The sequence below is a fragment of the Papio anubis genome, chromosome 13 (genome assembly GCF_008728515.1).
Source record: "Papio anubis isolate 15944 chromosome 13, Panubis1.0, whole genome shotgun sequence".
Lineage (NCBI taxonomy): Eukaryota > Metazoa > Chordata > Mammalia > Primates > Cercopithecidae > Papio > Papio anubis.
In genome coordinates, this window is record NC_044988.1 from 37,337,233 (window position 1) to 37,362,338 (window position 25,106).

Below are 25,106 nucleotides of genomic sequence, written 5' to 3' on the forward strand. Positions count from 1 at the left end.
TCCTTTTATGTGATTATATTCATCATCCATAATGGAATAGGAACTTTACATTTGGTGACCTGAGAGCCAAACAAAATACATCTTTAAAAGAATCTGCCCTAAAGGTACATTTTGCTTTTGTCTCTAGAATAATAAAAATATGCCAGTTTTTAGAAATAGTGATATCCAATTTTAGGTAACTCCATCATAATTATATCTATATGTATAAATAAGCCTAACTTTTTACTACTTATAATTAGAAGGAAGTACTCCTATTTTCTTGGAATGAAAGAAGCTTTATAAATCCCTCTATAAATAAGTCTTTTAGAACTACAAGCTTAGTCTTCTGAAACTGGGATGCAGGAATAAAGCTGAGACAAGGGTCATAATGCTCTTTTACTAGGGAGTAACTTCAAGGCATTTATGTGTGCATAGTACATAAAGTTAGCACAATCATTTATAACAAAATATCACAGAACTGATGTGTACATTACAACTTAGATGACTAAATTCAATTTGCTACAACAAACATATTCTAACAAATACAATGTCTTACAAAAACATACAGAGAGTAAATACAATATCCAATAACAAATATATAAAGCGTTTTTGCAGTAATTGTAGCCTCAAGGTTAAGGATTATATTCTATAGGAAATAATAAAACATTGTACTTAAAGAGCAGAATGTTACAGAAGAAGTCTGGTCATTTTTGGCAAATAAACTACTTATAAAATCAATGTCACATTGCCCAGATATAGATTATGTTTAGATGTGCCTTTTTCAGGATATTCACTCAGCCAGAGCTTTGCATTCTCAAAGGTACTTGTGTCATCCATCTTCTTCTTCTTCTCTAAAGATTTCTCACTAACTGCAATTACGATTTCTGGTCAATGATTTCAATACAAATGGTTTTTTATAATTGCTGAATACAAAATTAGGGACTTATAATTTCTATTTTCATACTTTTGTTTTAGAAAATATCTCTGAGGTGTAGCCACTTCAATTATTGAGCAACATGCTAGAAACTTGTCAGAAAGCCAAAGTTAGGCTATTTATTTCCTTCACCTATCCCTATGTGTACTGTATAAGTGTGTTAACCCTGCTCAGAGTGTATGTGCAGAGTTCATGTATGTTTGAGTGCACACGTGTGTACGTCTTGGCTAGTAAACTAGTTAGGATTCTTCATTGTAAGCTATAGAAATTAACTCTGGGGCTGGGCACAGTGGCTCACGCCTGTAATCCCAGCACTTTGGGAGGCTGAGGTGGGCAGATCACAAGATCAGGAGATAGAGACCATCCTGGCTAACACGGTAGAACCCCATCTCTACTAAAAATACAAAAACTTAACTGGTTGTGGTGGCAGGCGCCTGTAGTCCCAGCTACTTGGGAGGCTGAGGCAGGAGAGTGGCGTGAACCCAGGAGGCTGAGCTTGAAGTGAGCCGAGATCGCACCACTGCACTCCAACCTGGGGGACAGAGTGAGACTCCATCTCAAAAAAAAAAAAAAAAAAAAAAAAGGAAAGAAATTAACTTTGGGCAATAAGCAGAAAAATAAAAAATAATTTGTGGGGATATGTCATTTGGCTCTCAGATGAAAAGCCTGGGGAACCAAACTTACCAAAGAGGCAGAGATTAAGGGAGGCAGGTTCCCAGGCCTATAACCAAGATCATATAGTAAGAAGTTTGTTAGGGCACCAAAGCCACTACTGCTGTTTGCCACTACTTCTATGTTTGCTCCTGGTGACATTGGGCATTGATCATGTTGGATGTACACAGCAGAAATTCTGTATCCTGCTTGACTTAGTTAAGGCTATATATCTACAGGCAAGCTTCCAGGGTCCAGGAAGAGCCAGTGTCTAGGCTATTTGACTCCTGGTCTTTGGAAGGCGAGTACCTATCTGCCAAACCTAAAAGGCTCAATTGTGGGTTAACTAAAAGCAAAGACAGCAAATAGTCACTAAAATGCATTGTAATGTGGAGTCTCACTCAATTTTTGATGTCTGGCTACTGACAGCTTTGAAGCTTCATCCCTCCATTGTCCTTTTGTGCCCCACATTTGGACAAGCAGATAAGAAAGCCTGGGTGCTCCTGCCTTTGATTCAAACCATGAAGCCCCTGCCATGAAAAGCTCTCACCTCAGCACTATCTTCTAACTATAATAAAAACCCAGGCAGTCACTTTTCCTTGCTCACTTAAGCTATCTCAGACCTGCTTGAGAGGAATGCTGTGCTCTCCCACAGACCTCAGTTATGTAAGTAATCAATCTTTTAATACTCTCTTGGGGTGTGTGCTATCATCAGTCACAACATCTGAACAAAACCTGGGTGAAGGTCCTTCTGCCTCTACAGATGACCATAACATGGATTCAAAATACGGTATATTAAAGTGACTTCCTATAATTCTGATGAATTTTTCACAGGATTCCTTTAAATAATAAGCATCCTTAATGCACTCAAAATGTGGTCTACAATTCCAATAGACTTCCCAGAACTTAATTCTCTGCATGATGGAAGCAAAAGCAACTCCAAGGTCAACAAGTCACCTCCCTTCCTCAGCCTTTTCTGTCTTTCCTCTCCCATTTCCTTCTTCTCCTACCCCTGCTAGATACTGGGGTTACAAAGAAAAGCTCATTGCTCCTGTTTAATGCCCCAGTCACTCACTTTAGTTTACCCTACATGGTCGCTTCCTACTCCTTCCATCCTGCTCTATAACTCCCTCTTCTCCCCAACCCTGGCACCACCCACTATACCCAACCACCTTCCTTACCAGGGAGAAGACAAGAAGGTTTAATGCCAGAATCAAACTGTGTACAATGAACCTCTGAGGAGGAAGACAGGGGAGATTGCTGGGCTGAGCCTGCCGTCTCCTTACGATTCTTTCTCCAGGTCCTCAAATGCCATATCATGGTGGGTGTGCTGCCAGGTGGGCATCCCACCTCCAGCCCACAGTGCTCAGTTTTACTTTTTAGTGAGCTGTAATAACTATTTTTCTTTTTTTTCCTTTTTATTTTGTAAATATATACTGAGTTTCATTAAAATAAATTGTATACCCATAAGAAAGAGATGTAGAGAAAGAGAAAAAGAAACCGAAAGAGAGAGAAATAAAGAAAAGAAAGAAAATATTACAAGCTTTTGAGTATGAGAGGAGCTGAAGTGCCCAGCTTTGCCTTATGGATAGATGAGGGAGTTTTGAAGCTATCTGGGGCTTATTTTCCTGAATGAACAGGAGTGAGCTCTTCGTGTGAATTGTAATTTAACTTATACTCTGAAGGAAATTATTTAGAGCATGTGAAGATGGAAGGAGCCTTAAGTGAATATCTAGTCCACCCATTCTTACCCCAACCCCTGTTATAACAGCCTTGGCCAATCTAGCATTCTTGATGAAGTAACCAACCAACTTCTACTGGTACATCTCCAGTGAAGGTTAGTTCTTCTTTGGATGCATCTGGCTTATACGAAATTCTTCCATTTTTGCTTCACTTGAGCTCCTAATTCTATTTGGGTCACCCAGAACAGTCCGATATATCCTTTTATATTTAGAAGCCCTGCTTTGATTTATCCAGTATCTAGTCTGCTCACGTACACCCTCCCCTTTGCCCAGAAATATCAACTGAAGGCTGTAAAGACACGTCTGCATGCATCCTGCCCACTGACTGAAAGCATCAAAAAAATATATAGATGACCAAATATTTTTTCCCTGTGATGAGCTGTCCATGTGTGTTCTTCTGCTGTAATGATTGTGATAAGGGAAAATCCTTTCTGTGCCTTTAAGAACTGACCATGTGATTTATGCTCCAGCTCCAATAAGCATGTTGAGTATATTATGTGCTGCCTTTACTGGCAAGGAAGGCCTGTTTATTTGCTTCTGCTATAATAATAAAGCCTCCTTTCTTACTCTCTGCTGACAAAAGCAGTCTGAATGTGCTTTGGGTTCTAAAGCACCCTATTTATAGCCCCATTGTCAAATGATCCCTATTCGTTACAATTCTGGATTTGTAGGTTATCATTCTGTGTCTGTGAAGGCGGGCACAGATGTACGCATGGCGCATTCCTGGCTGATGCAGGAAAGAGGAGTCTTAAGGCTGTCTAGTTTCTGGGTATCTTCTGAGGATAGGTTGGAAAATATCCTATGAGTTGAAATAAAAGTCCTTAGCCCATAAGGAATGGAACTGACATTGAATCGACCCACAGAAACCAGGTAGGCTGTGAGTCCACCCAGAGGAGTTTTTACAGGTCAAAGCCTCCTTGTTTCATTACAGACTCTGTCTTAATATTAGAGCTTGATATTTATCACAGGTGCACTTCTAAATAAAGTGTTTTAAGAACAATCCATGATTTGTTATTTCCTTGATTTTATTTGATTTCTCTAAGGAGACATTATTCTGGAAGCTTGTAGAAAATACATTTTGCAGGAATCTTTCATTTTGTACACCTTCCAGTGATCTGGTAAGAGAAAGGAAGAACTTGAGAGAAAAGTCCTAACGAATATTTATTTGGAGTTGGAACCCATTCTTGAAAACCAGGAGAGGTAAAAAGCAAAGAAGACAATGTTTAACGTGTCATCTAGATTCAAACTGGAAAATGCCTGGTGGTATGCTGGCCTGTTGGAGATAGGAGAATTAGAAGAGATATTGAGAACCTTGTGAAGAAGTGAGGGTGGACTGAGAGGAGACAGAGAGGTAACATCTATACTGGGGCTTGATGCTTCTGACTGTAAGGATTCAGGACTTGTTCCTGCCTTTAAACCTTTGTCGTCACTTACTTCCTCCACTAGAATTCCTTCTTCCTAGATTTTTATCTGTTAAAACGCTCTCCTTTCTTCATGGTTCACAGTAATCTGGAATAGAGGGTATTTGTGCGCAAGAGAAACATTGATCTGGAGAGATTCAAATCCTGAAGTTGGATATTTAGTATGCCAAAAGAACCTTTCTCACCTCACTCTGTGTATCTCCAATACCATATCATATTCTAATTGCATCTCTCTTAAGGTTCTTGTCATATTCAACTATGTATTTGTTATTTCTCTCTTATTACAAAGTTCTTTTAAGGCAAATACCGTATCTAACTCATCTTTTCATCCTCAGTCAGGCAAAAATGTCTGGTATATGGGACCCACCCAATTGGTATCAATTGTCAGACTTACTGGGTTTTTTGAGGCACATCTCTGGGTGCTTTTTACAGAAGATAATCTGAGTATTTGAATGTGGTAATGTTTGCCCTTTTGACAGGCTTTGAAAGGTTAAGTCAATTGCTCAACTATGTAGTTATTAAGCTGAGGAGCTAAGATAAACATCCTGATTGCTCTACTCTAACTCCCCTGTCCCCTGGACAGGACTATCTTTTGAAGGTTAAACAGTTGCCTAGAGTTCCATCTAGCCTTGTTTAACTCAACCTTGCATTTTGTTCCTGTTTGGTGAACTGAGCCCAACATGTTTCAGATGGGTGTTGTCTCAACTTATTAATGACAAAAGTATATATTTTAATGATAAAATTATTTATGTTTCCATTTGAAACTTTGAGCTATCCTAGTCCTAGAATCTAGATATCAATGATCTCTTTGAGTCCTTCTGATCTTTTTCACATGAGGAGATGACGCTGAGAAATTATGTGACCTTCCCAGATTACACAGTGATTGCCAGAGCTGAGATTAGATCCTAGACTTCTGGATTTACATTTTGTAGTTCTAACTATTTCAACAAACTAGGTCCCCCATTACTGTGCAATCTTCACTGTCTTCTTCAGTGAATGTCCTTCAGCAAGTTATATGATCTTTTTGTGTCAGAGTTGTAATTAGTGCACCAAGAAGGTTGCAGTGGTCCACTTCTCAGGGATATTGTAAGCACAATAATTAATAGCTATAAAACATTCTGCAATATGCAGCAGTATACAAACACCAACATGGCACAACCAAGTCTATTTCACAGTAATTAACTTTATATCCAATAAGGAAGAAATCAGTAGAGCAATTCCTACATGACTCGGCAGAAATGCCTATTGTCTCTGTATCTTAAGAAAGTGGTCCACAGCCAGAAAAGAGAATCAAACTATGCTTGTGAATTTATCACAAGATGTTTTGTAGATGAATGTTGTTTTCCTTCTTAAATACGGGTTTTTTAAATGTGTGCCTTTTCAATGAGAAGGAAGTGCTGATATTTATCAACAATGAGCATAAATCCTCCATGAATAGTAACTATTATGCATATTGCATAAATTTCAGTCATTCCTTGGTATGCACAGGGAATTGGTTTTAGGACCCTGCACATTCCAAAATTTGTGAGTTCTCAAGTCCCTTATATAAAATGGTATAGTATTTGCATATAAGTTATGCAAATACCTCCTATATACTTTAAATAATCCCTGTATTAGTTACAATACCTGATATTATATCAATATTATATAAATTTTTGTTGTACTGTATTCTTTTTCTATTTGCTTTATTTTTTAATGTTATTTTTATTTTTTGGAAAAATACTTTTGATCTGCAGTTTGTTGAATTCTCAAATGTGCAACCTGTGAATATGAAGGGCCAACTGCATTTTTATTATAAAATAAATGCACAGGGAAGATTATTTTATCCCCATTTTACAGATGAAATAATCAAGGCTTAGATTAAGTAACTTTATTATCATCAGTTCAGCTAATAAATGCTGAAGGCAGGATTTGAACCTGCATCTACGACATTCCAAGAAGTTTTTCTCCAGTTTTTAACTGTGGTAAATACACATAACATATAATTTACCATTTTAACCATTTTTAAGTATACACTTCAGTGATATTAAGTACACTTATAATGTTGAGTCACCATCACCACTATCCATATCCAGAACTCTTTGCATCTTATAAAATTGAAACGCTATGCTATTGAACAGAAACTTCCCTTTCCCCTGTCTTCCATACCATCAATCCCTATTCTACTTTCTGTTTCTATGGTATTGACTAAGGACCTAATATAAGTGGAATCACAGTATTTGCCTTTTTGTTACTGGATCATCTCAATTAGAATAATATCTCCAAGATTCATCCATATTGTAGCATATGTCAGAATTTCATTCCTTTTTTGGCTGACTGATATCCTATTGTATGTATATACCACATTTTGCTTACCTATTCGTTCACTGGACAAATAGGTGGACATTTGGGTTATGCTATAGTTTGGATGTTTGTCCTCCCAAACTTCATGTTGAAATTTGATCCCCAGTGTTGGAGGTGGGACCCATTGGGAGGTGTTCTGTTCATGGGGGCAGATCCCCTATAAATAGATTAACGCTCTCCACTGGAAGCAGGTGAGTGAGTTCTCAGTTGGTTCCTGGGATAACTGGTTGTTGAAAACGGCCTGGACCTCCTCCGTCTCCCTCTTGCTTCCTCTCTTGCCATGGCATCTCTGCACTTACTGGCTACCCTTCACCTTCTGCCATGAGTAGAAGCAGCCTGAGGCCCTTACCAGATACAGATGCTGGCACTATGCTTTTTTGAACAGCTAGCTAAATTGCGAGCCAAATAAACCTATTTTCTTTGTAAATTACTCAGCCTCAGGTATTCATTTATTGCACCACAAAACAGATTAAGACAGGTTGCTTCTACATGTCAGCTGTTGTGAGTAATGCTTGTATGAAATTGGGTATACATATACTTTTCAAGATCCTGCTTTTAGTTCTTCTGGGTACATACCCAGAAGTGAAACTGTTAGATTGAATAGTAATTCTATTTTTAATTTTTTGAGGAACTTTATGCTCTTTTCCAAAGTACAAGCACCACTTTATTTTCCTACTGATAGTGCAAAAGGTTTTAATTTATCTGCATCCTTGCTAACACTTCTTATTTTCTATTATTTTGATAGTAGCCATCTTAATGGCTGTGAGATGGTATCTTATTGTCGTTTTGACTTCCACCCTAATCATTATTAAGGTTGAGCATCTTTTCAAGGGCTTATTGGTCATTTTTATACACGTTATTTGGAGTAATGTTTATTCAAGTCCTTTGTACATTTTTGAATTGGTTTTTTTTTTTTTTTGGTAGTTAAGTTTTTAAAGTTCTTTATATATTCTAGATATTAATTACTTATCAGTATAAACTTTGTAAATTTGTTCTTCCACTCTATGGGTTACCTTTTTAACTATGTTGATATTGTCCTTTGATGGACACTTTATTTTAATGAAGTCCAAATTGTCCATTTTTGTTGTTTTTGCCAGTGCCTTTACTGTCATATCTAAGAAATTGTTGCCAAATCTGTTGTAGGCATTTTGCCTTGTTTTTCTAAGAGTTTTATAATATTAGGTCTTACGTTTAAGTCTTTGATTAATTTTGAGTTAATTTTTGTTCATTGTGTTACATAAGAGTCTAGTTTTTTTTCTTTTATATGTGGATATCCAGTTTTCCCAGCATCATTTGTTGAAGACTGTTCTTTTCCCACTGTATGGTCTTGGCACCTTTGTAAAACGTCATTAGACCATATATGTGAGAGTTTATTTCTGGGCTGTCTGTTCTGTTCTATAGTCATATATGTTTGTCTTTATGGCAGTACCATATTGTTTTGATGATTGTAGCCTTGTAGTATATTTTCAAATGACGATGGATGAGTTCTCTAGCTATGTTCTTTTTCTCTTTTGTCTTCAATACTGCTCTTTTTTCTTTTTCTTTTTTTAATTTAGTTTTTTTTTTATTCTACTTTATGTTCTAGAGTACATGTGCACAATGTGCAGGTTTGTTACATATGTATACGTGTGCCATGTTGGTGTGCTGCACCCATTAACTCATCATTTACATTAGGTATATCTCCTAATGCTATCCCTCCCCCCTCCCCCCACCCCACACCAGGCCCCCATGTGTGATGTTCCCCTTCCTGTGTCCAAGCATTCTCATTGTTCAGTTCCCACCTATGAGTGAGAACATGTTGTGTTTGGTTTTCTGTTTCTGCGATACTTTGCTGAGAATGATGGTTTCCAGCTGCATCCTTGTCCCTACAAAGGACACGAACTCATCCTTTTTTATGGCTGTGTAGTATTCCATGGTGTATATGTGCCACATTTTCTTAATCCAGTCTGTCATTGATGGACATTCGGGTTGGTTCCAAGTCTTTGCTATTGTGAATAGTGCGGCAATCAACATATGTGTGCATGTGTCTTTATAACAGCATAATTAATAATCCTTTGGGTATATACCCAATAATGGGATGGCTGGGTCAAATGGTATTTCTAGTTCTAGATCCTTGAGGAATCACCACACTGTCTTCCACAATGGTTGAACTAGTTTACAGTCCCACCAACGGCGTAAAAGTCTTCGTGTTTCTCCACATCCTGTCCGGCACCTGTTGTTTCCTGACTTTTTAATGATTGCCATTCTAACTGGTGTGAGATGGTATTTCAGTGTGGTTTTGATTTGCATTTCTCTGATGGCTAGTGATGATGAACATTTTTTCATGTGTTTGTTGGCTGCATAAATGTCTTCTTTTGAGAAGTGTTTGTTCATATCCTTTGCCCACTTTTTGATGGGGTTGTTTTTTTCTTGTAAATTTGTTTGAGTTCTTGGTAGGTTCTGGATATTAGCCCTTTGTCAGATGAGTAGATTGCAAACATTTTCTCCCATTCTGTAGGTGGCCTGTTCACTATGATGGTAGTTTCTTTTGCATGCAGAAGTGCTTTAGTTTAATTCGATCCCATTTGTCAATTTTGGCTTTTGTTGCCATTGCTTTTGGTGTTTTAGACATGAAGTCCTTGCCCATGCCTGTGTCCTGAATGGTATTGCCTAGGTTTTGTTCTAGGATTTTTATGGTTTTAGGTCTAACATTTAAGTCTCTAACTCATCTTGAATTAATTTTTGTGTAAGGTGTAAGAAAGGGATCCAGTTTCAACTTTCTACTTATGGCTAGCCAGTTTTCCCAGCACCATTTATTAAATAGGGAATCCTTTCCCCGTTTCTTGTTTTTGTCAGGTTTGTCAAAGATCAGATGGTTGTAGATATGTGGTATTATTTCTGAGGGCTCTGTTCTGTTCCATTGGTCTATATCTCTGTTTTAGTACCAGTACTATGCTGTTTTGGTTACTGTAACCTTGTAGTATAGTTTGAAGTGAGGAAGCGTGATATCTCCAGCTTTGTTGTTTTGACTTAGGACTGTCTTGACAATGCAGGCTCTTTTTTGGTTCCATATGAACTTTAAAGTAGTTTTTTCCAATTCTGTGAAGAAAGTCATTGGTAGCTTAATGGAGATATCATTGAATCTATAAATTACCTTGAGTAGTATGGCCATTTTCATGATATTGATTCTTCCTATCCATGAGCATGGTATGTTCTTCCATCTGTTTGTGTCCTCTTTTACTTCATTGTGCAGTGGTTTGTAGTTTTCCTTGAAGAGGTCCTTTACATCCCTTGTAAGTTGGATTCCTAGGTCTTTTATTCTCTTTGAAGCAATTGTGAATGGGAGTTCATTCATGATTTGGCCCTCTGTTTGTCTGTTACTGATGTATAAGAATGCTTGTGATTCTTGCACATTGATTTTGTATCCTGAGACTTTGCTGCAGTTGCTTATCAGCTTAAGGAGATTTTGGGCTGAGACGATGGAGTTTTCTAAATACGCAATCATGTCATCAGACAATTTGACTTCCTCTTTTCCTAACTGAATATGCTTTATTTCTTTCTCTTGCCTGATTGCCCTGGCCAGAACTTCCAACACTATGTTGAATAGGAGTGGTGAGAGAGGGCATTCCTGTCTTGTGCCAGTTTTCAAGGGGAATGCTTCCAGTTTTTGCCCATTCAGTATGATATTGACTGTGGGTTTGTCATAAATAGCTCTTATTATTTTGAGATATGTTCCATCAATACCAAATTTATTGAGAGTTTTTAGCATGAAGGGCTGTTGAATTTTATTAAAGGCCTTTTCTGCATCTATTGAGATAGTCATGTGGTTTTTGTTTTTCGTTCTATGTATATGCTGGATTGCGTTTATTGATTTGCATATATTGAACCAGCCTTGCATCCCAGGGATGAAGCCCACTTGATCATGGTGGATAAGCTTTTTGATGTGCTGCTGCATTCAGTTTGCCAGTACTTTATTGAGGATTTTTGCGTCGATGTTTATCAGGGATATTGGTCTAAAATTCTCTCTCTTTTTTTTTTTTTTGTTATGTCTCTTCCAGGCTTTGGTATCAGGATGATGTTGGCCTTATAAAAAGAATTAGGGAGGATTCCCTCTTTTTCTATTGATTGGAATAATTTCAGAAGGAATAGTTCCAGCTCCTCCTTGTACCTCTGGTAGAATTTGGCTGTGAATCCATCTGGTCCTGGACTTTTTTTGGTTGAGAGGCTATTAATTATTGCCTCAATTTCAGAGCCTATTATTGGTCTATTCAGGGATTCAACTTCTTCCTGGTTTAGTCTTGGGAGAGTGTATGTGTCCAGGAACTTACTCATTTCTTCTAGATTTCCTAGTTTATTTGCATAGAGGTGTTTATAGTATTCTCTGATGGTAGTTTGTGTTTCTGTGGGGTCAGTGGTGATACCCCTATATCATTTTTTATTGCGTCTATTTGATTCTTCTCTCTTTTCTTCTTTATTAGTCTTGCTAGCGGTCTGTCAATTTTCTTGTTCTTCTCAAAATACTGGCTGCTGGATTCAATGATTTTTAAAGGATTTTTTGTGTCTCTATCTCCTTCAGTTCTGCTCTGATCTTAGTTATTTCTTGCCCTCTCCTAGCTTTTGAATGTGTTTGCTCTTGCTTCTCTAGTTCTTTTAATTGTGATGTTAGGGTGTCAATTTTAGATCTTTCCTGCTTTCTCTTGTGGGCATTTAGTGCTATAAATTTCCCTCTACATACTGTTTTAAATGTGTCCCAGAGATTCTGGTATGTTGTATCTTTGTTCTCATTGGCTTCAAAGAACATCTTTATTTCTGCCTTCATTTCGTTATGTAACCAGTAGTCATTCAGGAGCGGGTTGTTCAGTTTCCAAGTATTTGAGTGGTTTTGATTGAGTTTCTTAATCCTGAGTTCTTGTTTGATTGCACTGTGGTCTGAGAGACAGTTTGTTATAATTTCTGTTCTTGTACATTTGCTGAGGAGTGCTTTACTTCCAACTAGGTGGTAAATTTTGGAATAAGTGTGATGTGGTACTGAGAAGAATGTATATTCTGTTGATTTGTTCTGTAAATGTCTATTAGGTCCACTTGGTGCAGAGTTGAGTTCAATTCCTGGATATCCTTGTTAACTTTCTGTCTCGTTGATCTGTCTAATGTTGACAGTGGGTTGTTAAATTCTCCCATTATTATTGTGTGGAAGTCTAAGTCTCTTTGTAAGTCTCTAAGGACTTGCTTTATGAATCTGGGTCCTCCTGTATTGGTGCATATATATTTAGGATACTTAGCTCTTCTTGTTGAATTGATCCCTTTACCATTGTATAATGGCCTTCTTTGTCTCTTTTCATCTTTGTTGGTTCAAAGTGTGTTTTATCAGAGACTAGGATTGCAACCCCTGTCTTTTTTTTGTTTTCTGTTTGCTTGGTAGATCTACTTCCATCCCTTTATTTTGAGCCTATGTGTGTCTCTGCATGTGAGATGGGTCTCCTCAATACAGCAAACTGATGGGTCTTGACTCTATCCAATTTGCCAATCTGTGTCTTTTAATTGGAGCATTTAGTCCATTTACATTTAAGGTTAATATTGTTATGTGTGAACTTGATCCCGTCATTATGATGTTAGCTGATTATTTTGCTCATTAGTTGATGCAGTTTCTTCCTAGCATTGATAGTCTTTACATTTTGGCATGGTTTTCCAGTGGCTAGTACAAGTTGTTCCTTTCCATGTTGAGTGCTTCCTTCAGGAGCTCTTGTAGGGCAGGCCTGGTGGTGACAAAATCTCTAAGCATTTGCTTGTCTGTAAAGGATTTTATTTCGCCTTCACTTATGAAACTTAGTTTGGTTGGATATGAAATTCTGGGTTGAAAATTGGCTTTCTCTTTGGCTGCCCTTAACATTTTTTCCTTCATTGCAACTTTGGTGAATCTGACAATTACGTGTCTTGGAATTGCTCTTCTTGAGGAGTATCTTTGTGCTATTCTCTGTATTTCCTGAATTTGAATGCTGGCCTGCCTTGCTAGTTTGGGGAAGTTCTCCTGGATAATATCCTGCAGAGTGTTTTCCAACTTGGTTCCATTCTTCCTGTCACTTTCAGGTACACCAATCAGATGTAGATTTGGTCTTTTCACATAGTCCCATATTTCTTGGAGACTTTGTTCATTTCTTTTCTCTCTTTTTTCTCTTAACTTGTCTTCTTGCTTCATTTCATTCATTTGATCTTTAATCACTGATACCCTTTCTTCCAGTTGATCGAGTTGGTTACTGAAGGTTGTGTATTTGTCACATGGTTCTCGTGTCATGGTTTTCATCTCTATCAGGTTGTTTAAGGACTTCTCTACATTGGTTATTCTAGTTAGCCATTCGTCAAATCTTTTTTCAAGGTTTTTAGTTTCTTTGTGCTGGGTTCATAATTCCTCCTTTAGCTCGGAGAAGTTTGATTGTCTGAAGCCTTCTTCTCTCAACTCGTCAAAGTCATTCTCCGTCCAGCTTTGTTCCATTGCTGGCGAGGAGCTGTGTTCCTTTGGAGGGGAGAGGCGCTCTGATTTTTAGAATTTCCAGCTTTTCTGCACTGCTTTCCCCCATCTTTGTGGTTTTATCTACCTTTGTTCTTTGACGATGGTGATGTACAGATGGGGTTTTGGTGTGGATGTCCTTTCTGTTTGTTATTTTTCCTTCTAACAGTCAGGACCCTCAGCTGCAGGTCTGTTGGAGTTTGCTCGAGGTCAACTCCAGACCCTTTTTGCCTGGGTATCAGCAGCGGAGGCTGCAGAAGAGTGAATATTGCTGAACAGCAAATGTTGCTGTCTGATCGTTCCTCTGGAAGCTTCGTCTCAGAGGTGTACCCGGCTATGTGAAGTGTGAGGTGTCAGTCTGACCCTAGTGGTGATGTTTCCCAGTTAGGCTACTCGGGGGTCAGGGACCCACTTGAGCAGACAGTCTGTCTGTTCTCAGATCTTAGACTCCATGCTGGGAGAATCACTAGTCTCTTCAAAGCTGTCAGACAGGAACATTTAAATCTGCAGAGGTTTCTGCTGCCTTTTGTTTGGCTATGCCCTGTCCCCAGAGGTGGGGTCTACAGAGGCAGGCAGGCCTCCTTGACCTGCAGTGGGCTCCAACCAGTTTGAGCTTCCTGGCCGCTTTGTTTACCTACTTAAGCCTCAGCAATGGCAGGCGCCCCTCCCCCAGCCTCACTGCCACATTGCAGTTAGATCTCAGACTGCTGTGCTAGCAATGAGGGAGGCTCTGTGGGTGTGGGACCCTCCAAGCCAGGCACGGGATATAATCCTAAGACCCTTGGTAAAGAGCAGTATTAGGGTGGGAGTGACCCAATTTTCCAGGGGTTGTGTGCCGTGGTTTCCCTTGGCTAGGAAAGGGAATTCCCTTCCCCTTTGCACTTCCCAGGTAAGGTGATGCCTCGCCTTTCTTCAGCTCTTGGTCATTGGGCTCCACCCACTGTCCTGCACCCACTGTCCAACACGCCCCAGTGAGATAAATCCAGTACCTCAGTTGGAAATGCAGAAATCACCTGTCTTCTGTCTGTCACTCACGCTGAGAGCTGGAGGCTGGAGCTGTTCCTATTCTGCCATCTTGGCACCACCTTCAAGTTTGCTCTTTTCTTTGAGATTGTTTTTGTCATTCAGAGTCCCTTGAGATTCCACATAAATGTTAAGATGTGTTTTTCTATTTCTGCAAAAACATTATTGGAAATGTAGTAAAGATTGGATTAAATCTATAGATTCCTTTGAGTCGTTTTGGTATCTTAACAGTACAGCCTTCAAATATGGGAACATGGAATGTGTTTTGTTTATTTATGTCTTTAATTTCTTTCAGCAATGCTTTGTTTGGGGTTTTTGTTTGTTCGTTTGTTTTTTGAGATGGAGTCTCACTCTGGCACCAGGCTGGAGTGCAGTGGTGCAATATTGGCTCACTGTAATCTTTGTGGCCTGGGTTCAAGTGATTCTCCTGCCTCAGGCTCCCAGGTAACTAAGACTACAGGCATGTGTCACTACGCCCAGCTAATTTTTGTATTTTTATTAGAGTTGGGATTCACCATGCTGGCCAGGAATATCTCCATCTCTTGACCTTGTAATCCACCCACTTCAGCCTCCCAAAGTGCTGGGATTACAGGTGTGAGCCACCATACCTGGCCTCAGCAATGTTTTATAGTTTTCCACAACCAGTCTTTCACAACCCTAGTTAATTCTGAAATATTTTATCCTTTTTGATGCTATTGTAAACGGCTTTGTTTCTATAATTTCCTTTTCACGTTCTTTATTGTTAGCATATAGAAATGCAACTGATTTTTGTGTGTTGATTTTGTATCCTGCTACTTTGCTGAATTCATTTATTAGTTCAAATTTTTTTTTGTATGTGGAATCTTCAGGGTTTTTCTGCATATAAGAGCATATCATCTGCAAATAAAGATAATATTAGTTTTCCCTTTTCAAGTTGGATGCCTTTTATTTATTTTTCTTGCCTGTTTGCTCTGGCTAGAACTTCCAGTGCTTTGTCAAACAGAAGTACCAAGAACAAGCATTCTTTCTTAAGCCGTAGGTCTTTCACCATTGAAAATAATGTTAATTATGGAGTTTTCATATATGGCTTTTATTATGTTGAAGTGGTTTCTTCTATTCCTAGTTTGTTGAGTATTTTTTATTTGAAAGAATGTTGAATTTTGTTAAAAGCTGTTTCTGCATCAATTGAAATGATCATGTGGCTTTTTCCTTTCATTTTGTTAATGTGGTGTATCACATTCATAAATTTTCATATATCAAAGTATTCTTGCATTCAAAGAATGAATGTCACTTTGTCATGGTATATAATTCCTTTAATACACTTCTGAATTCAGTTTGCTAGCATTTGGTTGAGAATTTTTGGATTAATATTCATAGGAAATATTGGTCTGTAGTTTTCTTGTAATGTCTTTATCTGGGTTGGGTATCAGCGTAATGTTAATCTCACAGAATCAGAAAGTGTCCCCTCATCAATTTTTTTGGAAAAATTTGAGAAGGATTATTGTTCTTCATTCACTCATGAAGACAATAGGTCTAGGGATTTTCTTTGTTGGGTTTTTTTTCCCCCTACTGATTCAATTTGATTCCAAGTTATATAGGTGTACAGTGTAGTCTGGTTAGGTTTTGTGTTTCCAGAAATGTGTTCATTTCATCCAGGTTATTCCATTTATTGGCATAAAATTGTTAATAGTTCCAGGCTGGAGTGCAGCAGCATCATGTCAGCTCACTGCAACCTCCGTCTCCTAGTTTCAAGAGATTCTTATGCCTCGGCTGCTTGGGTCACTGGGATTACAGGCATGCACCACAATGCCTGGCTAATTTTTTGTATTTTTAGTAGAGGTGGGTTTTCACCATGTTGGCCAGGTCAGTCTCAAACTCCTGACCTCAAGTGATCCACCTACCGTGGCCTCCAAAAGTGCTAGGATTACAGACATGAGCCACAGCTCCCAGCCTATTTTTCTATTTTTTATTTCATTTATCTCTGCTCTTTATTGTTTCTTTCCTTCTAGCCTTTGATTCAGTTTGTTTTTGTTCTAGTTCATTTCTTAATGTGTTTATAGTCATAAATTTCTCCCTTACCACTGCTTTTCCTGTGTCCTATAAGTTTTAGTATGTTGTATTTTGGTTTTCATTTATCCCTAAGTATTTTCTAGGTTTTTTTTTTTTTTCTTGTAATTTCTTTTTTATATATTGGTAGCTTAAGAGAGTGTTATTTAATTTTCACAATTTTGTAAATTTTTTCAGTTTTATTTCTTTAACTTCTGCTGATTTCTAACTTTATCCTATTGTAGTCAGAGAAGGTATCTTGTACAATATATATCATTTAAAATTTACTAAGACTTAATTTATGGCCTAATATATCATCTATCCTGGAAAATATCTAACGGGTACTTTTGATAAATGTGTGTGTGGTATGTTTGGGTAGTGTTATGTACATGTTTGTTAGATCTAATTGATTTACTGTGTCAAGTTTTCTGTTTTCTGACTTATCCTCTCTCTGGTTATTCTATTCATTATTGGATTACTGAAATCTCCAACTATTAATGTAGAATTATCTACTTCCCTCTTCAGTTTTGTCAAGTTTTCTTTATATATTTTGAGTGTCTATTATTAGATGCATAAATATTTATAATTGTAATTTGTTGTATCTTCTTGCTGTATTGAACCATTTATTAATATATGTTTTTGTTTCTTGTACCTTTTTTGATTTAAAGTCCATTTTGTGAGAAATTAGTGTTTCATGTGTCCGTGTGAAGAGATCACCAAACAGGCTTTGTGTGAGCAACATGGCTGTTTATTTCACCTGGGTGCAGGCAGGCTGAGTCCAAAAAGAGTCAGCAAAGGGTGGTGGAATTATCATTAGTTCTTATAGGTTTTGGGATAGGCAGTGGAGTTAAAAGCAATGTTTTGGGGGCAAGAGGCAGATCTCACAAAGTACATTCTCAAGGGTGGGGAGAATTACAAAGAATCTTCTTGAGGGTGAGGGAGATTATAAAGAAATTACTTAAGGATGGGGGAGATTACAAAGTACATTGATCAGTTAGGTTGGGACAGAAATAAATCACAATGGTGGAATGTCATCAGTTAAGGCTATTTTCACTTGTTTTGTGCATCTTTAATTGCTTCAGGCCATCTGGATGTATACGTGCAGGTCACTGGGGATATGATGGCTTAGCTTGGGCTCAGAGGCCTGACAATTAGCATAGCCTATTCTGCTGTCCTTTGTTTAATACTTGCATGAAGTATCATTTTCTGTCCTTTTACTTTTAATATTTTTGGCTCCTTAAATCTCAAGTGAGTCTTACAGACAACACATAATTGGATTATGTTTTTTAAATCCAGTCTGCAAATGTCTATCTTTCGATTGGAGAGCTTAGTTCATTTAAATTTAAAGTAATTACTAATAAATCCTTCTGTCATTTTGTTATTTGTTTTCTACATGTCTTGCAGCTTTTTTGTCCCTCGTTTTCTGCATTACCATCTTCTTTTGTGTTTAGTTGATTATTTTGTATTGAAATGTTTAAATCCCTTTCTCATTTCATTTTATCTATATTCTATAGCTATTTTCTTTTAGTTACCATGAAGATTACATTTAATATCCTAAAATTATAGACTCTAATTTAAACTTACGGCATCTTAACTTGAATAACATGTAAAAACTTTACTCCATTGACAGCTCCATCCTCACCGCTTTCGGTTGTTTGTGTCACAAAATTCTGTCCTTATACATTGTGTGCTCCAAAACACAAACTAATATTTTTTTTAAATACATTAGTCTCTTAAATTATGTATGAAATATTGATTTACAAACTAAAGTTGCAATAATACTAGCTTGTAGAGTAGTAATTGTTTTTAAAATGTATTAGTCTCTTAAATTATGCAGAAACCAAAAAGCGGAGTTACAAACTATTTTTCCAAATAATACAAGATTTTATAATCGCCCGTGTATCTACCTTTAGTGAGATCTTTCTAAAGCTTCAAGTTACTTTTTTACTGCCCTTTCATTTCACCCTTCATGGCCACTTTGGTATTTCTTGCAAGGCAAATCTAATGGTAACAAACTCCTTTAGCTTTGTTTACCTGAGAATATCTTAATTTCTTCTTCACCTTTGAAGGACAGTTTTTTCCTTGGATGTTTTGATGTTTTTTGTTTTGTTTTTTCTTTTGGCACTTTGAATATATTGGCCCATTGCCTTCAGGCCTTCAGCTTCTTATGAGAAATCTGGATAATCTTATTGTGGATCCTTGTGTGAGACAAGTTCCCTCTTGTTGTTTTCAAGTTTCTTTCTTTTGTCTTTTGAAAGCTTGGTTATAATGTTTCTTGATGTGGTTCTCTTTTTTGTCTTACTTGGAATTTATTTGATGTTTATATTTTTGTACGTTATGAAAATTGGTTGCGACTATCCTGGACAACAACCCAAGACTCTGTCCCTAACAAAATCATTAAAAAAATATTAGCCGGGTGTGGTGGTAGATGCTTGTAGTCCCAGCACTTTGGGAGACTGAGGTGGGAACATCACTTGAGTTTGACGTTACAGTAAAATATGATTGCACACTGGGTGACAATCATATTCACAATCATATTGCATGGGTGACAGAGCAAGACCCTACCCCTAAAATAAAAAAGACATAATTTAAAATACCAGTGTTGGGAAGTTTTCAACCATTATTTTTTCAAGTATTTTCTGTACCCCAAATATTCCATCTCTCTTCTCTTTCTGAGGCTTCCATAATGTTAATGTTTCTTTGCTTGATGGAGTAACATGGCTCTCTTGGACTCTGTTCACTTTATCTTTTTTCTTTTAATTTCTATACTCAATAATTTCCATTGTTCTGTGTTCAATATTGCTGATTTTTTTCTTCCACTTGCTGAACTCAGCCTTTGTACTCCTCTAGAGAATCTTTCAATTATTGTACTTTTTAGCTCCAGAATCTTTTTTTTAGGTTGTCAGTCTCTTTATTTATATTTCCATTTTGTTCATACATTGTTTTGTTCTGTTTCACCTTCTCCACATCTTCTTTAGTTATCTATCTTTAAGAATATTATTTTAAATGTTTTGTGTAGTAGATGCTTGTATGCCTTGTACTTTTAACTCTGGAAATCAGATTCTCCCTCTTCTCCAGGGTTTGCTGCTTTTTGTTATTTTTTATTATTTTTGTTTTCTTGATTGTTGTATGTTTTCTGTGCCAATAATCAGAGTGAGGTATAAACTTAAGGTATTTTTGGATATTTTCTGATCCTACAGTTTTTCCTGGTTATGTATGGTCACTTTCTAATTTTTCCTGTATGTACAGTTGTTTATGAATATTTTAATTTTTAATATCTGACTCCCAAAAGGGAAAAATAAGAATAAAAAGAGCACTGGCCCTCTCAATGTCTTTGAATTCACTTCAGCTGGAGAGAGAGAGGCTCGCAAACATAGGACAAACAACTACAGCCGCTGGCCTATTTTTCTACACCTCTGTGACTAGATGCAGCAATTGGTGGTCAGAACACAGATCCCAGCTATTTGGAGAATAGGGTCTTCTTTTTTTGCTCATCCTGACTCCTACAAGCTGTCTGCAGATTGCTCCAGGAACACATGCATAGCTGCCATGGGGCTGAGGGTAGGGGATGGGTGTCTGCTACTATGCAAAGAGCTGAAATGGGCTAAAACTAATTACAATGTACTGTCCAAGCCTTCTCTTTGAAGTTGCAAGCCTTCCGTAGACTCCAGAATTTCAAAATAGTTACATCATACTCTGTCAGTGCAATTTTTTTCTAGATAGGGAAATTAATAGGGCTTCCTATTCCACCATCTTCCCAGAATCCCCTTTAGGATTTTTGTTTTTTTCCTTCTACATGACATTTTCATAGTCAATAGACTTTGTACTTTTTGTTAATTTTCTCTCAAATGATATAAATCTAGCATTTATCCAGCCATACTGTCATGCTTGTCTATTAGCCAATAGTTCACAGTTTTTAACTTGCTGGATAGGTTAGCACAATCTAGAATCATGACACACACATTTTGTTTCTTTTTTATGCAGTTCAAACCCAATACTTTTAACTTTCATGATCTAACCCAGAGTGAAAAAGTCCCTATATCTCATCTGTCTCCTTTATTTCCAGTTCTCAGTAGAAAGAAAATGTTTATAATAAATGAGAGACAAAAATTATTTTGGATGCCCCAAAATTTAACAAGAAAAATTTATTTAACAAATGGTAGCATCATTTAATAGCTCACTTAGCTATGAATGAGTAGTCACTACCACATAAACATTACATGTAATTGCTTGTCATTCCCAAGATCCTCTGAGGTCTAACAGCGAGCTGGATCCTGTATATTGACAAACATAGCTGAATGCTTGCTTTTTTTTTTTTTTTTTTTTTTTTTTTTTTTTTTACGTTTTCATCAATAATTTTCAGTCGAACCCTATGATTACATGCTTGCCAGCTGTCCCCAAAAATAAGTGGTCTATAGCCTTGTTAGTAGTTCTTTACAATGGTACTTATAATCGACTGGACATACTTCTACATTTCAATTTCAAGATCTCTAAGTAGAATTTTAAACATAATTTTTTTTTTCATTTTCAGTAATGATACAGAACAGATGTTCACCATCCAAAGTATGGCAGGCTTTTATATTTTTAATACTAACTTATTTTAGCCATGTGTATATATATGCATAGGTAAGAGTCATTACACTTTATTGACATATAAAAATAGGAAAAATGCACAAAAGTAAAGGTACAGCTCCACAGTTTACTAAAAAGCAAACACTTTTGAAATGACATTTAAGTAAAAAAAAAATAGCTAGCACAACGGAAATTTGCTTTTTGTTCTCCTAATCAGTACCTACCTTTCTGTTCCCCAAATCTACCAGGTATACAGTATACATTTTTTGTGTATGGCATTTTTTGCTCAATGTTATGTTTGCCAAACTCATTCACTGCTGTATAGTGTTTCATCGTGTCATTATACCACCATGTATTTATACATTCCATTGTTGACAGACACTTATGTTAGAGTTCTTGGCTCTATGAGTAATGTTGAAATGGATAAACTATTATTTATGTCTCTCATTCACACAGGCATGCATTTCTACTTGTTACATAGCTACAATTGGTATAATACTGAATAAAATGTGCTTATATTCTACTTTAATATGTAATAATATTATTTCAGGGTGCTTGTAAAATTGCACTCTAGCAAGCATTGTGTGTGACAGACGTATTACTCTACATTCTCACCAACACTTGGTATTATTAGTCTTTTTAATATTAGCTGTTCTTGTGAGCATGTAGCTGTGTCACATTGTAGCTTTAATTTGTATTTCCTTGATTACTTGTAAAATTGAGTACTTCACATATTTTTGAGCAATTTAGCTATCCTTTTTCTGTGAAGTATCCTTTCAGGGCTAATGCCTAATTATATTGGGTATTCTGGCTTTTTCTTATTGGTTTATGTGACATGGAACCTTTGTTATAATGGTTAATATTGGTAAGAGCTGAAGCACTATATTCCTTTCAAGTTTCTGATGTGAATGATTTGTCCATTGCTTTTCTTTAAATCATTTTGCTAGGGTTTATCAATTTCATTGTCTTTCAAATAATCAACTTTTACCTTTAATCATTGTTGCTATTCTCTATTGAATAATTTTTTTCAGTTGATTTTTTTCTCTTTTATTTCCTTCTTTATTGAGGGGTAATTAGCTGTTGTTTTGTTAATTTGTAAAAAACAAGATCATTAGCTTTTAGCCTTTCTCATTTTCTAACATATGCATTGAAAAGCTATAAATTTCACTGTAAAACCCACACATTTTGATACAATTTCATAATTTTATCATTATAATTTCTTATTTCCATTGTGATTTTTTTCTGTGAGCTACTGGCTATTTAAAAGTTATTTCTTAATTACTACATAGTGGGCTTTTCTAACTATCTTTGTGATTGATGTCTAGATTAACTATTACTGTGGGGCCCAAAGAACATATTCCACATATTACAACTTTTCAAATACTTCGAGACTTGCTTTATGGTCCAATTTCTAGTTAATTTAGGTAAATGTTTTAAATGCTCTTAAAAATAATGTATATTTTTAAGTTATTGAATTTAATAATCTACATAGATCACTTAGGTAAATTTTGTTAATCAGCTTGTTCATATCTTTTATACCCTTACTGAAGTTTTATTCAGTTTGTTCATTTTATACATTAATAAGTGTTTTAAAATCTCCCATGATAGCTGTGAATATGTATGTAACTCCTTTAAGTTCTATTTTTGTTGTCTACATTTTGAGGCCATGTTATGAGGTTCATACACACATAAAATTGTCACATCTTCCTGGTGCATTGAAGTTTTTCATCGGAAATTGACCTTTTTATTATTTGGTAATGGTATGGCTGATATTAATATAACTCAGTATAGCTTTCTTTTAGCTATGTTTGCATGGTATATCTCTTGCATTCTTTTACTTTTGGTAGCCTCATGTTCTTACAAGCATTATATAACTAGGCTAAAAATCTGTATCTTTAAGTTGAATATACTTTATTTACATTTGCAGTAATTCTGTTTTAAATTTTAAATGTCCCATATTATTTACTATTTGCCCCTCCTGTCCTAGATTCTCTTTTCTCTTCATTCTTGCCTTGTAAATCGATTTAAAAAATTATTCTATCTTCCCACATATTTCAAAGCATGCACAATTTGCTATTTTGAAATACTTATTGTAAAAATTTTAGAAAATATACAAAGTGCAGCAAAATTTTATCACAGAGTATCATTTAATAATTATATTTCTTTCCAGTCACTTCTTTAAGGTGTGTACATAATTTTATATCCTTTCTTGAAAAGTATATATAATAATTTTTAATGTAGCTATCTTTTTTCCAAAACACTATTTAATAGTGAAATGCTAATGCATTATAAATGGCATTACAGTGTATATGTAAAATAATATATGTAAAATTATATGTAATATATACATTACATATATACATATTGTATATGTAACTGTAAAACATTTTTACATATATACAATTTTACATATTTTAAGTCTCTTTGTATTATTAAACAAAAGATTTCACAGGTCTTGGCCTATTATATTTCCTCAGAATTTGCAGGAATTATTTTAAACATTATACATTTAAATATTTCTCAGATTCATAATTTTATGAAGTATAATTAAAATTCTCATTATAAAGTTTAATCATGGATACAATTAAGTGAAAGTCCCAAACTTATAATTAGTTATTATTAATTCTGTGCATGTACATGTATACAATCAGATAATATTTTGTCATTCTTGGTATTCTATCAGATCCTATCTGTTTAAACTTATGAATCACAATGTACAAAATATCAAATCTGATACACTTCAAACATTCTATCCTGTTTTTACGCAATCAGCCAATGGGGTGGTCATATCTGCAAAAGTAAAAGCCAACTAGGTGAAGTGGAAAAAGTCTGATTGTTGATTCAATAACAGGATTTCCAAAATAATGTTTGGATAATGGAATTGTTTGATCCGGTCATTATTTCTAACAGGTAGTTTTAACATTACCAAGCATACCTGTGCTTCGCCTTACCTTAACTAATCAGGCTGATCAGCAGCCAGTCGTTCGTCCCACAATATTCATTGCTGTTTGGCAAAATGGGACAGCCACCTTACATCCTTCTGGATGTGATAACTCAATGCACACATTCTCGCCTTTTGTCCATACTTGTGTTCCTGAGATGATCACTTACCCCAAGACCGGTTCAATTAGGATCAAGAAGAATCCACTCCATTCTAGGACTTTTGATTGTGTTGTTGGGGGAAGTAAACTCTTCCACTTGTCTGCTCTGTGGTGTTATGATCCCAAAGCTTCAAGGGACCACAAAAACGGAGTTTAAAACTGAAACTGTGAAAGTAGAAATCAGGCTGGACGATGGGAAGAGACATCATGTCCTGAAGGCATCACCTGAGCCCTGAATCCAGTTATACCTTAAGATGATGTATTCCTACTCTTTTAGTAAATGAGTCCACTCCTAATCTTTTAGTACATGAGTCAGTAAACACTTTTCTTTTCCAGTAGATCAATTTGAGTCAGACTTTCTGTCACTCACAACTGAAAGTCCTAACTTCAAGGATCCTACACTTTCCTTCATAGCACTGGTCCCATGTGATGTTACTATTACTTCAGTGCCAACCTCTGTCAGTAGACTATAGTCTGTATGCAAATAGCACCAGTATCTCATTTGTTCAGAGCTGCATTTCTAATACCTAGAACGATTCTGAGCCATTACTGGTACCTGATAATATTGAATGACTGAATAAATAAACCAAGAATTTTCTTAGCCATGTTCCCAAAGGTATTAATAAATGAACACGATGGAGGTATTTTTATGTGCATGAAAGTTGTTTCGAGATGAAAATACATACATATAGATGTATATATAGTTGTGCGCTTAAATTTGTATATAGTAGTCATTTCCACAGAATCAAAGATTGCCCGTGATCTCTGACATGAATGAAAACAATGCCTCTTTCTTTGCTCTGTGAACTTGGAAAAACTATTTCTTTGAGCCTC

General features: G+C 36.3%; 1 long non-coding RNA gene across 2 annotated transcripts in view; it reads left to right on the top strand.

Annotated features, from left to right (window-relative positions):
- LOC103878344 overlaps positions 1 to 25,106 on the top strand; it is a 75,346-nt gene that overhangs the window by 31,621 nt on the left and 18,619 nt on the right. The window lies entirely within an intron of this gene.